Source organism: Ammospiza caudacuta, chromosome 3 (assembly GCF_027887145.1).
Source record: "Ammospiza caudacuta isolate bAmmCau1 chromosome 3, bAmmCau1.pri, whole genome shotgun sequence".
NCBI lineage: Eukaryota > Metazoa > Chordata > Aves > Passeriformes > Passerellidae > Ammospiza > Ammospiza caudacuta.
In genome coordinates, this window is record NC_080595.1 from 16,693,590 (window position 1) to 16,711,093 (window position 17,504).

Genomic DNA, 17,504 nt, shown 5'->3' on the forward strand with positions numbered 1-17,504 from the left:
TTCCATGTAAATAAACAGCCTTAAATAACCCAAAGCCCCAAAGCAAGGAGAGTAAGCAGAGCAAAACCCAGGTATAATATCTCATCCTGTAACTAAGGGTGTCACTTTCTGTGTTGATGCAACAGTTCTATAACAACCGGGGCTCTCAGGGCAGCTGCCAGAAGCTTCAAGGAGACAGCTTTAATTTTCACATCAGTCCACAAGCTTGATTTAACATCAGCCCAGCTTTCAAAACCACTTGAACATACAGTAGACCCTTTGTCAGCTTCTCTATCCTTTTTTTCCTTCTTGAAGTCATTGTAGCTTCACCTTCTTCCACAATGCCATTATAATAAGGTCTTCTGAAATCCACATTTGTGCTGTTCTTATTAATACAGCCAAAAGATGGTGCAGTGGAAACTGGTGTCAATGTGGATCTTTAGCAGGTGCAGAGATTGCCAATATCCAGGCTGCAACTTACAGGCTTTCCTGAAAGAGCTCTGTTTTGTCTCAGACTTTCTGAGACAAATCCATTCCTTCCATATTTCACTGAACTGTGTATATTTAAGCCACTACTTCAACCTCCCTACATAACTGCATTCCGGCTATCTTGTAAAAAAACAGTGGTTCTTTTCTTTATTATGATTATTTAAAACAATTAAAGATGACCACACACAAACTCCAGAATAAACATGGTGCAAATATTTATACGAAATATACAAAAGCTGAGGCTTTTATTTGCTCACTATATAAAGCTAAGGTTTTTTCCCCCCTTTCTAGATGAAACATAGAAGTTTTGTTCCAGAAAAAACATTGTCCAGTTTAGCTAAAGACAGCAGGAGCAACCTTCCTTGCCACCTCATTATATGAAAAGCTCCACGCTTCTTGTCTCTGGGCCTTCACTTATGTGGGCTAACACTGGTGGGAATAGATGACAGAACAGAGGTTTTCCAATAAATACCCCTAAAGGTGAAAGTAGTACATTTCTGTAATATTTTTAAAGTCAGTAATGCAAAAAAGGTTTTTAAAGCTTGTCATAGATACACATAAAATACAGCAGCTATAACAGAAACAGCAACCCCTTGCTTTGGAGATCTATGCACGAGTTCAAACAGGACATTGAAAACTAAATTTTTTATTCCTGTTTCTGTAATTCTGGCACAGTTGATAGATCTTCACTGAGTTTTTTGCTATCTAGCACAAATCTGGTGGTAGTGGAATATTTTTTGCTCTTCTTTGTAAGCATCCCAAGCACTAAGAAGCTACTTCAGCCTGGCACTCAGGGCAGTGCTCAAAGCCACCTCTCCATAGCAAAGACTGGAACCAACATTTTAAAGTAAAACATGTGCCCTGGTGCTCTGTTGAGCAGGGGCCTAAAAATATGGCAGATACACCCCAACATCAAGAAGAAGAAAATTCCACAACTGGCTTAGACACAAGTGTCTACTTAACTGCCATCTAAAATGACATGAGACACATCCCATCCAAAACAACCAAAAATTTCTAGAGAAACCTTAATCATGTCCCAGAAGTGGAGACAGTACAAGTCTACACATCTTTCTTTTTTTCTTTTTAACTCCTGTAAATCCTGCTGTATCATTTTCAGGCAGGAAATAGATTAAATGGGAGAGTTATTTAATTCAACATTTACTTCAAGTTACTTACTTTATTTAAATTAAATAGTGTTTGAAGGATTCTCTGCCTCATATTTGCATCTGGCCTGAGGATGCTGCAGTGTGGCTTGTGAAGTCAGGGAAAGGTATGTCCAGCGGGAAAGACCTCGATTTGTAGGTGGAGTGATGTATGGAGTGTGGATGTGATGGAGTCCTGCTATTTAACAGGACATGAAACACTTCCCTTACAAACTGGAGCACCTGCCCCTATGACAACAGGCTGATAAAGCTGGCACTTTCCTGCCTGGAGAAGGAAATTGTCACATTCACATTTTCTGAAAAATCCCTTCACCCAGGATTTTTCTCCTGGGAAGCTGCAAAGCTTCAGAGAAAAATGAAAACAATAATTATCTCATTTCCTTCTCCTCTGTTTTGCTCATGTGGAATGTGTTTGGACGTTGTTTATCCAACAGGTGATTGTTCCATTGGTTTGTGGTGTGAGTGTTTTCACTCATTGGCCAATCAGGGCCAAGCTGTGTCGGGAGACTCTGGAGAGAGTCACGAGTTTTCATTATTATTATCTTTTCAGCATTCTGTAAGTATGCTTTCTGGATTCTTTAGTATAGTACAGTATTCTTTATCATAGTATCATAAAATAATAAATTAGCCTTCTGAAAACATGGAGTCAGATTCATCATTCCTTCCTTTGTCTGGAGGGAATGCAAATACAATTAGAAATTATGTGTGGACACCTCACAGCATCTTCCAGTATCTGAAGGAGATCAACAGGAAAGCCAGAGAAGGACTAATCATCAAGAACTGTCACACCAAGACAAGGGAGAACGGGTACAAATTGAAAGAGAGGAAATCTAGGTTGCATATTAGGAAGAAGTTCTTTACTGTGAGAGTGATGAGACACCAAAATAGGCTTCTCACGAAGGTTGTGGATGCCCCAAGCCTGGCAGCATTCAAAGCCAAGTTTTTTAAAGCCTTGAGCAACCTCGTCTAGTGGAAGGTGTCGCTGCCCATAGAGGGGAGGTTGAGATGATCATGATCTTTAAAGTACCTTCCAAGGCCTTAACATTTGATGGTTCCATGATTCTTTGACATGGGACTCAGCTTAGCCCCTTAATTCTTGCTTGATTTTACTTTTTCTCAGAGGTATCAACTTTCCTGTTCCAAATAAATGCTAGCAAGAGGAAATTTTTGTGCTTTAAATTGTCTAAATCCATGCATGTGAATTTGGGACAAACAAACTACCAGGGCTACTTCTGAGGGTAAAATTTCCAATGATTATTGATACTCAGATCCTTTAAAAAATGGGCACAACAGGGGAAGGGGAGGGAAGGGAACATGTAAAATAAATGGCACTGTAAGTTGCACAGACAAAATGTATTAATAGATATGGGCTAAAGTGCTACTTTTCAGAGTGTCCCAAGAGTTCTAGCTTGCAATTAATATTCTTTTCAGCTACTTCTCTTATTTTTATTTAAATAATGATGCACCCATATATAACATGGCAAAACATGTGATGGAAGGTAACCCTGTAGAAATAAAAAGGTGCTTTGGATCAGATTTTTGTTTCTATATGGATGGTGAACATTTGATCTGTATTTATTGCACTTGGACTGAAGTGTGCAGATGAGCAAGTATCCTCAGTTGGGCAGTCAGCAGATCTTTACTTATCATTTATAAATAAAGACTATGTTCCACTGAACAATGGCTGAGTGCAGCCTACTAATCATCACCTTTATGCCACCCCACTTAGATAACCCCCCTTCCTTTTCTGCATGGCCGTGGTTGAATTCTTCATAGGGTTACCCTGTATCATGTCTTAAAGGCACATGGTGTGGCATTCAATTGTTAATGTGAAATGAAGGGGAAAATTGTTTTCCCAGACACCATAAAATACCAGGGATATATCAACTCTATTTGGGATGTCCCAGGAATGTAGCCCCGTTTCCATAAAGAGCGAGGGGGGTGAAAGGGGGCAGGGTATGGAAGTATGGCTGTATGGAAGTATGGAAGACAGCTGAGAAGTTTGTGTTTACACCACTTGTCCTTGTGAAAAAAAGGGCAATTTTCCCCAATTCATAAAATGTAACCCCATTTTTCTTTTATTGAAAGGAAACTTTTATTGAAAGGAAAGAAAGCCATTCCACCTTCTCACATTCCAGCTTCTGTTTACACAGGCCCATTGTGCAACCCATCCATGCCATTGATCCTCTTGGGCTCTAAATAATGACATTTGCTTGGACCATTACAATTAAAACTCATTCATTTCTGACAGATAAAATCTCTGTTTTTCATGCATGAGGGCAGACAACAGAGTAATGAAAACTCTGATTCAAGAGCAAAACACTTGTGAGTTCTTCAGGGCAACACACTGAAAAGGCAGAAAAGTGTGTCAGAAGTTAAAAAGGGACCACCAAATGGGGAAAATAAATTTCTGTTGAAAAAATCAACAGAAATTTTTTACTGTCACAAAGGTGTTAAGAAGCCTAAGCATTAATGAGAATCAAACCCTGTTGCAGAAAAAACAGATGTTTGCTCATAGCCCACAGAAAAATTGATGGCAGATAGAAAAATAGAGGTATGACTTACCCCAACAGTGGAACCCAACTGATTTTAGCACAGCCATCTACCTTGAGAACTTGACTTCAAAGGCATCAGACTTGTACACTGCATGGACAAGGTGTGGATGGAGGAAAAATCCCCAAGGGACAACAGTATCTGTAACAATTTCCTGCCAGGCCAACCTGGATAACTTACTAACCAATCCAATCAAAAGCACATTTGCAAGACGATCCTAAATAATTTTCTCTGGCTATTAACAACATCTTGTGTTTGAGCTCCACAAAAAAGTTTTGAGTTGACTTACCTATGCCTTAACTCTCTAAGAATGACGCTGCTGCATAAATTCACACTGAGGAGAAATTAATAGCCCTTCAGGTGAACTGGAGGTAGCCTCAAATTCTGGAAAGATGTATTGACCGTGATTTTTTGAAATTACAGAAAATCCGTCTTGATCGTATATGCAAGAGTTTTTTGTAATGTATTTTTTTTAATTTAGAAAGAGACAGCTAAAATAGATAACTAATAAATGTTACTGAGAGAAGAGAGACAAAATTCTCCCACCAAAGGCATGTAGTGAACATTCCCTATGCAAAACATCAGCATGAAACTTCTCTGCTTGAATTATGATACTCAGCAATGGCATTGCAAACAGCTAATTTTTTTCCAGGGGTTCCTAACTCAAGTTTAACAGATTGCTCCATGCTGACACATGGCTTCAACCTGGGAGCAAGCATTTCTTTTATAAGCAGCTTTTCCTTTTCTTTTAAATGGTGATTTCTTTTTGGTTTCACTTGTATGTAAAATTATCTGGGATACTTTTTGCACTTGTGTACAGTAACTCAAAAGCAGCTTTCATTGGAACAGTGAAATTTGGCAAGTGAACAGTCAATATTGCCCTCTAATTGCTTTTAGCATTTTTGCAAAAATAAAAATGTCATTTTAAATGGCTGAGATATTTCACTTTGAAAAGTGGCTACTGAACAGGCACAATAATGGCATGGATTTTTACTTTGTGTTTGTAATGCACATATTCAGCATAATGCGATCTCTGAAATACACATCCCCAGATTAGAGTTGTACTAATAATTGATTTTTTTTTTTTACTTCAATTGCTAAAATAGAAAAATCAAATCTGTTTCAGCTGATATAGAACATTTTTTCTTCCTCCTCTCCCCTGTGAAAACTCAAAAACATTTTCCCATAGGAGTAATACATAAAAAATATCTCCATTTAAGGGTCAAAAAATACAAGATGAAAAAATACATTAAAAAAAAGCACTACATTGCACACACTGTATACAAAGAGAGAAGGACATGATCATGTTCTTCCCTTCCTGTTTCCCCCACATGTCACACTCTGAGGACACATATCCTGCAGTTTACACCCCACTTTCTTTAGAATCCTTCAACATATAATGGATTGGGGATGCTTTTAATACTAGGCTACCAGGGACTATAAGAAAACCTGGTCCATTCACAATCACTCTCACTGGTTCTCTACGGCCAAAGGAGTGCATTACTTGGAGAAGCCTTTACTTAAAATGTGGACTTTAGAGTTTGCTCCTGAGACCTGAAGGTAAACTAGAGTACATGCCCTTACTCTACTCTGGATTATGTATCAATTCTCTCCACAGGCCAATGCATATTTAGCAAAACTTTCCATCTCCACCAGCTTTGACAACACAGACTTGTATGTGAGAGTATTGACCTTCCCATGAAGGCAGTCACGGGACAAAAAGGCCACAGGAGCACAGGAGAGGGAGGAGAAACTGCTCTAGCAGACAGGTAATGGGAAGGGAAAAGTGCCACCTCCCTTCTCTGCTGATGTTTTGGGTGGCCTTGAACAAACCCAGGCTTTGCCTATGAGTGGCAGGGGAAGAATGCCTGTTTTGTGAGATCTGCCATTTTCCATGGACATTTGTGGTCCCGCACATAAACCAGAGTTTAAATATCCACAGGTGACCTGACCAGTTTATACTTAGGTACCACAAGCCTTCCTACACCGTGATATGGCTTTGTGCTGCTTTGAACCTTCACACCAGCATCTTCTCATCATGAAGCAAATTTCAAGGTTGTGGCATTGTTAAAAGTACATTGTTTTCATTTGCTGTTCATTGTTTTTAACATGCAAATTGGCAACAGGCTTTTGTCCTATTCTTCTACATTCATGAGGATCAAAGTTCTATTTTATGGCTGGGATTGGAAGTTTTTTTTACAAGAAGCTAGAGATGAGTCTATATTCATGTGACTACAGAACCCAAGGCTTTAGAAATCATCACAGGAATCTCACTAAACATCATGTGCTGACAGCAGAGCAAATAGCGAACATTCACTTGTCTGGTGAGATTGTATATTAATTCAAGACCATCAAGAGCCACAACCATATTTCTCTAAAAGCCAACAGCAAGTCGGAGCGGACTAGCTGGGAGAGACAGCTGAACAAACAAGCATTGTTCAGACCTTTAATCCCTTTGAGGAGTCCCCACTGTATCTCTCCCATCCACCCCCTTTGTCTGAATGGATCCACCACGGTCACTAAGAGGTTTTAAAACGTCTCCCTAAGTTACAATATGCCATTCTAGGTCCTTTTCTGACAGGAAATCCTCAGCTCCATCTATCCAGATGGAGTTAATTTGGCTGAACTATGCTGCCCTGGGTGAAGGATTTTCAAGTATAAATGGTACAAATGCAACTTTCTCTGCCAATAAAGTCATCCTATGTTACAATTTCCACCATCTCTACACCAAGCCTGCCTTATAAGGAGTGCGTTCCTTCTGCTGAGATTCATTCTGTCATTAATCTAGGTCTTCTTTCAATGAAAAAAGAAATATGGAATGAGATTACCAGAATGGATGGCCTGGTGCAGACTAGAGAACACTTCTTTTTAATAGGGATTTAAATTTGACATCAGTTAAATGTCTTGTGCCATCATGTTTCAGCTCTGTTATGTGGATTCTGGATCATGCTACCTACTTGGATATGAATGCACTGGGCTCATTTTAAGGCTTCTCCCCTGGCTATTCAGAGGAACTGAAATTCCACATCCTGCTCCAAAGCTGGCTCATTTGGCCAAGACAGTGGCACAGGGTAATGGAAGTTCTTTCCAAGTGGGATGGGCAGCCACTCTTCACCGTTGTGCTGTGCTGTCTGTCCAAGTCAGCTGGGAAAGGAGGAATGACAGGCAAAAAGGAAAAGGGCTGCTCCCAGCACCTGGACAAGCTTCTGCACATAAACCTGCCAGTCCTGAGCTTCTTGTCTTCCTTAAAGTCACAGGAAACACGAATATTCTCTTGAGTTACCGTGTTGTGAGAGGATAACAGGGTAAATGCAGAAAATGTTTCTTTCCCTCATAGGGGCTGATCTAATTTTCCAGCACCCAGGTTTAATTAAAAGGCTAATACTACGAATCCAACTGCAAGAAAAATAGCCTTCATCCAACGGTGTTCGCATGAGACATGAAACTGCGATGTGGAAAGCTCCTTCACCTCATACTAAAACTGATAGGAATTTTTTTCTTTCAAAAACCTTAAAAAGCCTCAAAAAGATGATGTCAATTTCTGGGCACTGTGACTATTTCTACTGTCTTTGAGATACAGCACACGGCAATTTGGCTGCTGTGTTTATCTCCAAAGAAATCACTCTGGGTAGTGGGAAACTAAATGCAGATTTAAAAATAATAATCCTTTCCCTAGTGAGAAGCATGTGTTAATTTTCCCTGCTATCTCTCTTCCTAATATTGTTGATCAAATCTTTGATTAAAATAACATCAGCAGCTGAGCCTGTGTGACAGGGAAGGAACTGAGCAAGTTTGATTCAGACTGTTACAATAATTTGGATTTCTTAAGTGCATTGTGATAATACAGTACCCTGAAGAGCTAATATTCGTTCAGTAAGGGCATGCAACATGATTCTTTTATTTCCTGCCTCTTTCTCTCCCATGCAGTGATTGCTAGATACTGGGACATGTTTTTATTGTTTCTCAATAATATTGAGGCAGTAGCTAGAGTTTTCACATTTTCATTGTGTGCTTCATAAAGGAAGTAAGATTCTGCTTTTATTCAGAGAAAGCAATCACTGAATAGACAAAGAGGAAAATAACAGTGGAAAAAAAAGGCTGGCAAGGAAATAAATACTGTAGTCCTTAAAATTGCTAAATCATCTTCCAGCTATTTATAATAGTCATTCCAATCATGTCTAGCAGGTATTACACTACACCTTGAATACCTATGTGTATTCACATAGTAACAGATATCCCCTGTTCTAAAGAATTATAGTACAAAAATAAGATGGGAGAGAAAACAGAAAGAGGCCATTACCTGCCCAGCTTGGTAGCAGCCTGGGATTCACCAGCTCACTTATGATTTCCAATCCAAGCTGCTGGGCCACACAAGTGTAACTCACTGGCAACCACAATACCTTGGCCTTGGTTTTGACACATAAGAGGAGAAGATGTATGCACAGCAAACATCTTCAGTGGATACATGAGATGCAAGGTGAATGACAGAAGGGAAAGAACATGTAGGATTTTCCATCTCTGGTTGCAATAGTCACTGAAGAGAGTATGTTAGGGATGGAATTGGATGGGGGGCTTGAAAGGAATGAGGGACAGGGCTTTGCTGACAAATTTAGAGAAGATAAACTAGTCATGAGAGCCAACAGGAAAACATCTTATCCTTTGGGCTGTATTTTCTCCTATAGAAAAAGATCAGAATCATCCACTGAGCCTTTGGTACACCACAGAATCCCTCGAACTTACCCTAAACTGGGAAGGAATTCTCTTGCAACATGGGGTTTTTCCTGCTTTAGTATCCTCTTTTCTTTTCTGGCTTTGACAAGAGCTTTGTTCAAAAGAAGACTGAATAAAAGACCCAAGGCCAGGTGTTACATAGTCAAAGACCAATGCTAAAACAATACAAACAGGAAAACCAGAGAGAGACAACTGAACTTTTCTGCCAGTCTTGTAAAGCTATTCATTCTCTCCTCTCCTTGTACACTGCTCTCAGGCCACATCCAGTTTAAACTCACAGTTGCAAGAAGCTGCTGGAGCTAAGTTTCCACAAAATGATTGTGCAGCTCTCTCAAAATAAAATTTCTCAAAGATTACTCAGACTGTGCATCCGAGTTTGAACGTCTCAGCTCTTACATACAGGTTTGGGTGACTTCCCCAGTTTTCCACCCGTTTACCTCATTATTATTGCTTCATTTAGAAGGGAGAGAGTTTCTCAGTCCAAAGATGGCCAAGAGGAAAATTATAGCCATAAAAATATCATTGTGGAAAACTGACCATGTTGGTCCGTCATCCCTCAGCATCTGCCAATCCTCACCCACTTCCACTTTTTAATAAAGCTATCTGGGTATCAGAGAATGCTTTGGATGTCTAAATAGAAAACATGTAGTGGGTAGTCTCATATGTAAAGACAGGGCCATGCCTAATGCTATAAGAAGAAAATAGCTCAGAAAAAAAATATATACTACAGTTCTGGGGGGAAAAAGTCTAGGGCTTTAACATGGCCCTGACTTGCATTAAATCTATAAATTCATATTGTATACATACAGAATATATGTAGATAAAATCTTGCTGCTACTTTCCTAGTTCTGTAATTCAGTACTGTATTTCAGGATAATCTTGAGCTGCTGATGTTTGAAGACCCCTAGAATCGAATGATGCCAGACCACCAACAGACAAGAGCTACAGAAACAATCTGTGTGCCTGTGGCAGAGGCCCTGTGTCCAGACAGCCCACAGCCAGCCAGGGCAGCAGCTGATTGGGCTGCCAGATTCCTGACAGTCCCAGGCAGGAAAAAAGGGACAATAAGACCACAGAAAGATTGTAAAGGATATGCTTTATAACTAAAAATGGTGATATTGACAGGTATGGGATAGTAACCCTCGAGTTTCTTATTTACAGGAGGCAATGGATGTACAGAGGAAAAATCCACGTTTCACAAAGACTGAGGAGGGAAAGCTGGAAAAGTATCAATGCTCCCAAGGAGCTGGAAGTTCTGATCCCAATAGTGTTAGCAGGTGAGGATTTGTCAGAAACAGCAACCACCACTGGGCAACCCCCTAAACCCATATCCAATTCAGCGGCAGCTCTGAAAGATGAGGTGATAATTAGAGCTTGAAGACCAAACACAGAACAGTGTTCCCTGAAAATATTAAATGTACCCGCCTTCTCAGTCACTTGCACTCCTTACTATCAAGCTTAACTCCTTGAGCTGTTAGAGAAACTGGTTGTCTCCTGAAATTTAATGGCATTCATGAGACAACCAAAACCTCAGAGGAAAAAACCTGCATTTTCAGGAACATTTCACCTTCTGCTTTTGAAGTGTATGATAATATTCGTATTATATGAAGTGTATGATTTTAATCTCCATATCAATGAGTAAAAATGTTACGCTAAACCCAGTCCTTTTTAATTGCTGAAGGCTGTAACAAATGCAACATGCCATGGTCTAGTCCTGCATTTACAGTGAGTGTCTACACTCTTGGGCATTCAGACGGATTTCTTCTGCAGATCTAAATATATATTTATATACACGCAGACACACACTTTGCTCAAACACACACACACACACACACACATACACATATCTTTATAAATATAACCAGGCATAGGACTGTATTTATGATATAAAACTATTGCTTCCCCTTTAATACCCAGCTCATGAATAATTTGCAAAGACTAAAGTCTTTTCTCCTGCATCACAAAAGTTATTTGTTTGGCTTCCTCATTTATCTTTGGCTCAGATTTGCAATTTATGCCTTCTCACAGCTTTCAAATATCTAACATTTCTTTTGTCCCTTGCCCATAACATTTAATTTCTCTCCCACGGATTATTTATCTCTGCAATTTAAAGCTATATTATTTAATGCTACAAGCTATAAAGTATTGGGGGATGTCATTTGTATGAAAGATGCTGCACAAAATAGAACTGCATTGTCCTATGACTCCAAGTTCTTCATAAGTATATATGATTTCCACAGTCATAGCACAAACATCTATTCTGTATAAATATATTGTTTATTTTTTAGGATATCAAAACATACATGCTTTGAAATATATAGAAACAGTAGTACTTTTTTTTCCCTTCTGAAATATTTGATCTTTAATGTCTTAAATGAAAAGGAAGCAGAAAAAGCTTTTGCTCAAGTAGCAACAGTGACCTCTAGTGTGTTTTTCAAATTTCTTCTGCTGAATTTACATCCATTGTTCCTTTAACCTTTAGGGCATTATTTAAGAACAATTTTCCAGATAATATTTGGACTAATTTTCTTATTGACTCTACTCTATACCAGAACATGATTCTTGGGCGATCTCCTTTTATCCTTGTAATCTATGGTAAAGTAACTCTGTCTTCATTAATGACTGTAATTATCATATATAAAGTTGTCATTTAAATGAGCAATCATCTCTCTCACACATACGTATGCACACACACAAATTGAGCCTTATTTGTAGCACAACTTGAAATTTGGCTAAATATCCTATTTAGCTTCAAGCAGTAAACATCGGGAGCGCAGATTGCATTGGTTGACAGAGTTTGGCAGCCAAGACCACAGTTGGGGTTTTCTTTCCCCACAATTTTTATTTTTTTTCCCCAACCAGACTAATCTATACTGTGCACAGATTGTCTTTCAGATGAGAAATGTTGGAAGAACACTCCATAGTGCATACAACTGTTAAATTGGCACTGCTGTCACTAAGCCTGTGTCAGCACTTCCAATCTGAGATGCTATTTTCAGTTTAAAATTCAGTTACAAGAGCTGTTATGTACTGGCACTTTGTGCACGTGGCCCTTCAGGGAAGGAGGTTATTCTGAACTGCAGAAGCATGTGTTGCCATGATGGGTAGATTTTTGTGCATGCTGGTGTTGGGATACTCGCAGATTTTGGAGGCACTTTGCAAATATTCAGGCCAGAGCACTGCGCCCTGTTGAACTTCTAGAAAAGCAAATACATGATCTATTTATGACACCTACTTTCCCCTTTCTTCTACAGATGTCAAAGCCAGCTTTTTGTATTAATAAAATGTTTCTCTAAGCTCTTTTTTGATTTTGAAAAGTACAAGTGAATTTTTTAAGAAGTCCAGTCATCATCAGATGAAACTCCTTCCAGGTTAAAGAGAAATGAACTGGGAATACATTATCAAAGCAAAGCATCTGCAGACTGTGTGTACAAGTGAAGAGAACTACAGACACATAGAGTAGCTGAGCCCACTTATATGCAAAGAGAAGCCTACATTCTACACCCCAAATCACATCTGTCACATGGGTATTGATATTTTCAAGTGTGACTGATTTTTTTTCACCCTTTCTTTTTCTAATGGAAACACTATCCATCCCTGTAATTCACTAGCCAAGAAATAGTTTAGCTATAATTTGTACTTAACCTTAAGCAAATGCAACTATTTACATGCCTAACAGAGGATGCATCCTCACAGCCTCACTGTGTCTTCTATTTTACATCACCAGCAAAAGAGCATCATCTCACTTCCTTGTTTCAGAGACAGGGATCCTTATGATCCATCAAATCACTGAAGTGTATGTTTTAAGAAAAGAAGATGACAAACCAGGATTCCATCTTTCAGTCATGCTGCTGAACTTTCAATTTTCCTTTCCACAAATGTGTGAATTAAGGACACATGATGGTGATGGCCTTAATTTGATTCCTCTGGCTTCTCTGAAGTCGAGATAGCACCCCAATGCCATTTTTTCTTTTAACTTAAGGAGTGTCTGAATCCATTCAAGGCAAGGGAGGAAAAGGTTTGGTCACATATCTAGATGAACAAATGCGTTTAAGAAATCCTGGGAAAAGATGCAAAGGGATTACAATATGTAGATCTTCAATGTGCTAATTGCACTGCTGTGGAGGAAGAGAGTCATATTTCTGCTTGAATAATGGAAAAGAAAAAGAGAAATAGAAAAAAAAATGAAGTTTTGGGGACCTTATAAGGGTCTCTGGAAGGGCTTAGACCTACTTTCCTTGCATATCTTGACCCATCTGATGAAAATCAAGGCTTGGTATTGAGAGAAATGAAATGGGGGATTATGGCAGTGCAGTACAGATGGTAAGAGTGGTCCTGCAGCCTTATGACAGAGCAAGAGCAAAATGCTACCCTGCTTCCAGGTAGACACACACCTGAGGTAGATGAAACATCTTGTGACCTCTAGGAAATATGAGTGGGACATTATGGCTCTAATCTCTTTCAGGAAAGGGGATCACTTTGTGCATGGCCAGCCTCAGGTTGATGCAGGGAAGGAGGTGGGAAGGAGGCGTACGAAGCTAAGCACACAAGCCTTTCCTACAGCTTAGTGGAACTGCATCTCCAAGGGCCTGGCTTCAGACTCATGTCAGGTCTCACTCAGCAAATATTCCCCAAAACCAGCATCATTACTGCTCCCACTGTGTGCTACTTTCCTCAGAACCCATATTGTTAAACTGGACTCTACAACCTCTCCAAATAAATAAAATCCTGTATCAGGCTGCACAACACTGATGAATGCTGGTTTCTCCTAATAACAAGGCACAGCTCCTGGAGTTTTGAGAGCTTTTCTTCTTTTCCCCTTACCCAGCCTGTAAACAGCATAAATTAGTAATCAAAAAGATACAGCACACTGAATCTTTTATGATGGTGTGAGCAAGAGAGAAATTTGCAGACCAAAGCCTCTAATACACATAATTGTAAAGGTGGTCTTTGTTTAAGGAGAAGAATAGAAAGGCTGGAGGTTTCTCCCTCCCCTCACCTATTCTTTGTGAGCTAATTACAAGCTGAATGAGCTGCCTGTCTCAAAGTCTCTCTCAGGGCACTTTCTTGCACAATACCACAGATCCACATCAATTATCTCTGAAGTCTCTTTTATTATTTGGTTTTAAAATACCCACTATGAAAAAAGTTATGCTGCAGCTCCAAAAAACTTGAAATGCTGCTGGACCAAAGATTGAGCACATAATTCTTGATCCTCTTTCATTTTGCTCCTCTTGCAGAGTCAGAAACATACTTGCATGTGTACACATCCTGTACATTTATTGTGTATATTGCAGTAGGCAGAGCTATACAAAGCCTCACATTAGTAACCATGTGCCTGGCTTTTATCCTGTCCATTTGGAGCTTCTCCCAAGTTTAGACTGACCACTGGGACTTTGCTAAGAGAAAAGGCTCTCTCCAGACATTTGCCAAATCCCAAAATATGATCTCCTGTTTTCACCTCCATGCAGATGGCATCATCCCTCTCAGAGCAGAGACCTGTGGGTTTCACCTGGACTGAATCAAGTCCCTAGTTTCAGGACATTTTAAGCAGAAAGGCTGCTCTGCTTTAATCCGAGGTCCCTGGCACACCTCAGTAATAGAAGGTCCATATAACAATGGGGCCAGTAAAGCATGATTCTATCCTGGTTACAGTGTCCTATTTCCTAAAATCAGTCACTCCAGGATTTCTTGACATGGACGTTCCACCTACTTCATTAATAACAAGCAATGGGCCTCTTCTAATAAAGTTGCCCAATCCTATTATTTTATTTGTTTTGAATTGAGTTTATTCTTCAGGTCTCTTCAACATCCTGTGTTCATGAGTAGCACAATTTCATTACATGCTATGTGAAGAAGCACTTCCTTTAGGTTTTGTTTTATTAAACTCTCTGCTTCAACCATTTCTGGTTACGTTCTCTGTTTCACATTTATTTCTTTCCAGGCTGAGTGAGGGCTCTATGGGACCCACAAAACATTCTTACAGTACCTGGGGAGGATAAACTTCATGTCTCCCACAACGCAAACTACAGAGCTGTTATGGTGAGGGAGTCACTCTCACCACCCAGCACAGATACTGCCATCCCTGCCAGCTTCCACAACTATGATACAACCCTGATTTATATAAACTTCATTACATTTCTGGACACAAGACCTTGCAGCAGGTAAAACAGACAACAGCACTGACCTACCACAGCCCTAGTTACAGAAAAACCTGAGTTTTGTGGAAGAGGAAAAAAAACCAAAGAAGTTGAAAGTAAAATAACAATAACCTAATTTTCACAGATGTTTGAGCCTTGATTCAGAGTCGAAGAGGTGCTTTCCTAGGTTAAAAAATCCTGTCCTGGAGTCAAGCCTACAAGCACAAACACTAGCTTTATGGCAAAACATTGGCAAAAGTGAGTGCACTTTATTGGTCTGAAGTAACAGTGTTCATGACAGAGCCATTATCTCAGATACACGTGTGCACAGAAGAGAACCATTGTCCCTGCTCAGCACATGCAAGTCCATTGCAGGTGGAGCGATGATTTTCCCAAGAATCTCTGAGAGAATATGTAGGTAGCAATGATGGCATCTGCTCTGAGAAAGCTTCCACAAACATTTTATACTTTTTACACCTTTTAAAGATGGGATGAATCTTACATCCTGTAGTCCATCTTTTGAAATGGAATGTCTTGCTAAGTTGGAGATTTTTTATTTGATTCTTTCTCTAAGAAAGAGGAAAGGGTTGAGGATGGGGTGGGGAAAGTTCAGTATTTCAAGGGAAAGAGAATAATGTTTGAACTGGAAGTCTTCCCAGTTATAAAATAAACACTGACATGTTGAAGACTAACTGTATTATTTTTCCTTGTTGTTTTGTGGTTTGCTTTTCCCCTAATAGATAGTTTGCTCCCATCCATCTGATTGCATTACTTTGCTCAAGTTAAGTTTGATATTTCAGAAACCCAGACTTTGCCTTCCAAGTAAGAAGAAATCGTACTGGCTTCAAAGGTATCAATATTTCATCAGGTCTTTGTTCAGCACTGGTTTTAGCCTTTCTTAATGGTGCACTTTACCAGGCAGCATTTTCATACATCATTAAACAGCAGCTATAGCACTTGTGCCCTGTTTCTGATTTACCGTAGATAGTAATGTTTAAGATCACATTAAACACCGCACATGCTCTCAGCTATTTGAGCAACATCAGAGTAATGAACAGTCAATAGTCTTACTAAATTAGTACCCTTTGGAGCTCTCATTACTGAATCAAATAAGTATCCTTGGTCCTCTGGAGAAGGCAATTCTAATGTGAAATAATGAATTTAGTGTGTAATCAAACTTAGGGGTTCCTTTTCCCTTCTGACATTCAAGAGTAAATGATATAAATTATGTAAAATAGATCTAATACTTCCTGCACCCAAGTCCTGCAAGACACTGCTGGATAATTACACTGAGTGGCTGGGACACCAAGGTCCAGCCACACACTAATAAAGTTTGTGAGCAAGATAAGATAGAAAGTCTGTTCTGGGATTACAGACATCCAAACAAGAAAATAGGGTTGGAGTTCACTTTTCACTTCCGGCTGAGGCCTTGGGCAAAACAGCATATAATCTACTTCCACCTCCTGTCTGCAATGGAAGACTATCACCACTTAGTAAATCCTAACCTGCTTTTTAGGGCATCTCTGTAGCAACATGGGAAAAATGTTTTGTATTAAGTGCCCAGCAATGTTAAAGTTAAGTCCTCATCACAGGTGTCTAAAAATGTTGTTGTGCTTAATTGCAAGAGTCAACTAAAAGGAAAAAGGATGACGAATCAAGATAAAATATGATTGATCAGTAAATAACTTGCAGACCCTCGCCAAGGTGTCTCTGATTATAGGAGACCCTGGCACTCACCTCCCTGAATCTAAACACAAAGTGAATTTTCACTGTTGCTGATCTGCCAGTGTATTCCAAGGTACTGGTACCTACGTACATATATAGATGCTCAACTTATTCCCTTTCTATTCTTTAACTCATAAACCCTATTTAAGCATGAAGAGCTAAGTGTTTGCTCTGATCTCCATAGAAACAATACAGTGCTCTGAAAGAATAAACCATAGCATATAATTTAGGAAGCAGATGCTCTAGGAAAGCTGTGCCATTGGCCTATGGGACAATAACAGAGGTAATAGAATTTATGCTAAATTTAGAGGAAATTATGTTTTCTCTTCCTTGTCTTCCATTTTCAAAATATATCACCTACCAATAACATCATTAGCCTTTTAAAGCACTCTGCAGTTCCTTGCTAAGAAGACATTCTCTTTTATTAATGAAAACTTATGTTTCAGAAGTACAGCTTTGTGATTCAGCTTCAATATTCTTTACAAGTCACTGTTCTTACTCTTAATGCTTAACACTATCACTCTTTGAATCAGGGTGGCCCAGTCTTACACAAATAGCAACAGGGTGTGAGGGTTGTATTCAAAAGCTGAGCCTGATTTAATGCCTGAACATCTAAAAGTATCACAAATTCCACTTTGTAAACTTCATGGAAACTGCTTTCAGTTCTAGACAAAACAAATTTAAATCTCTGAGATCAGTCTTCTACCCCTTTCAAAAATTCCCT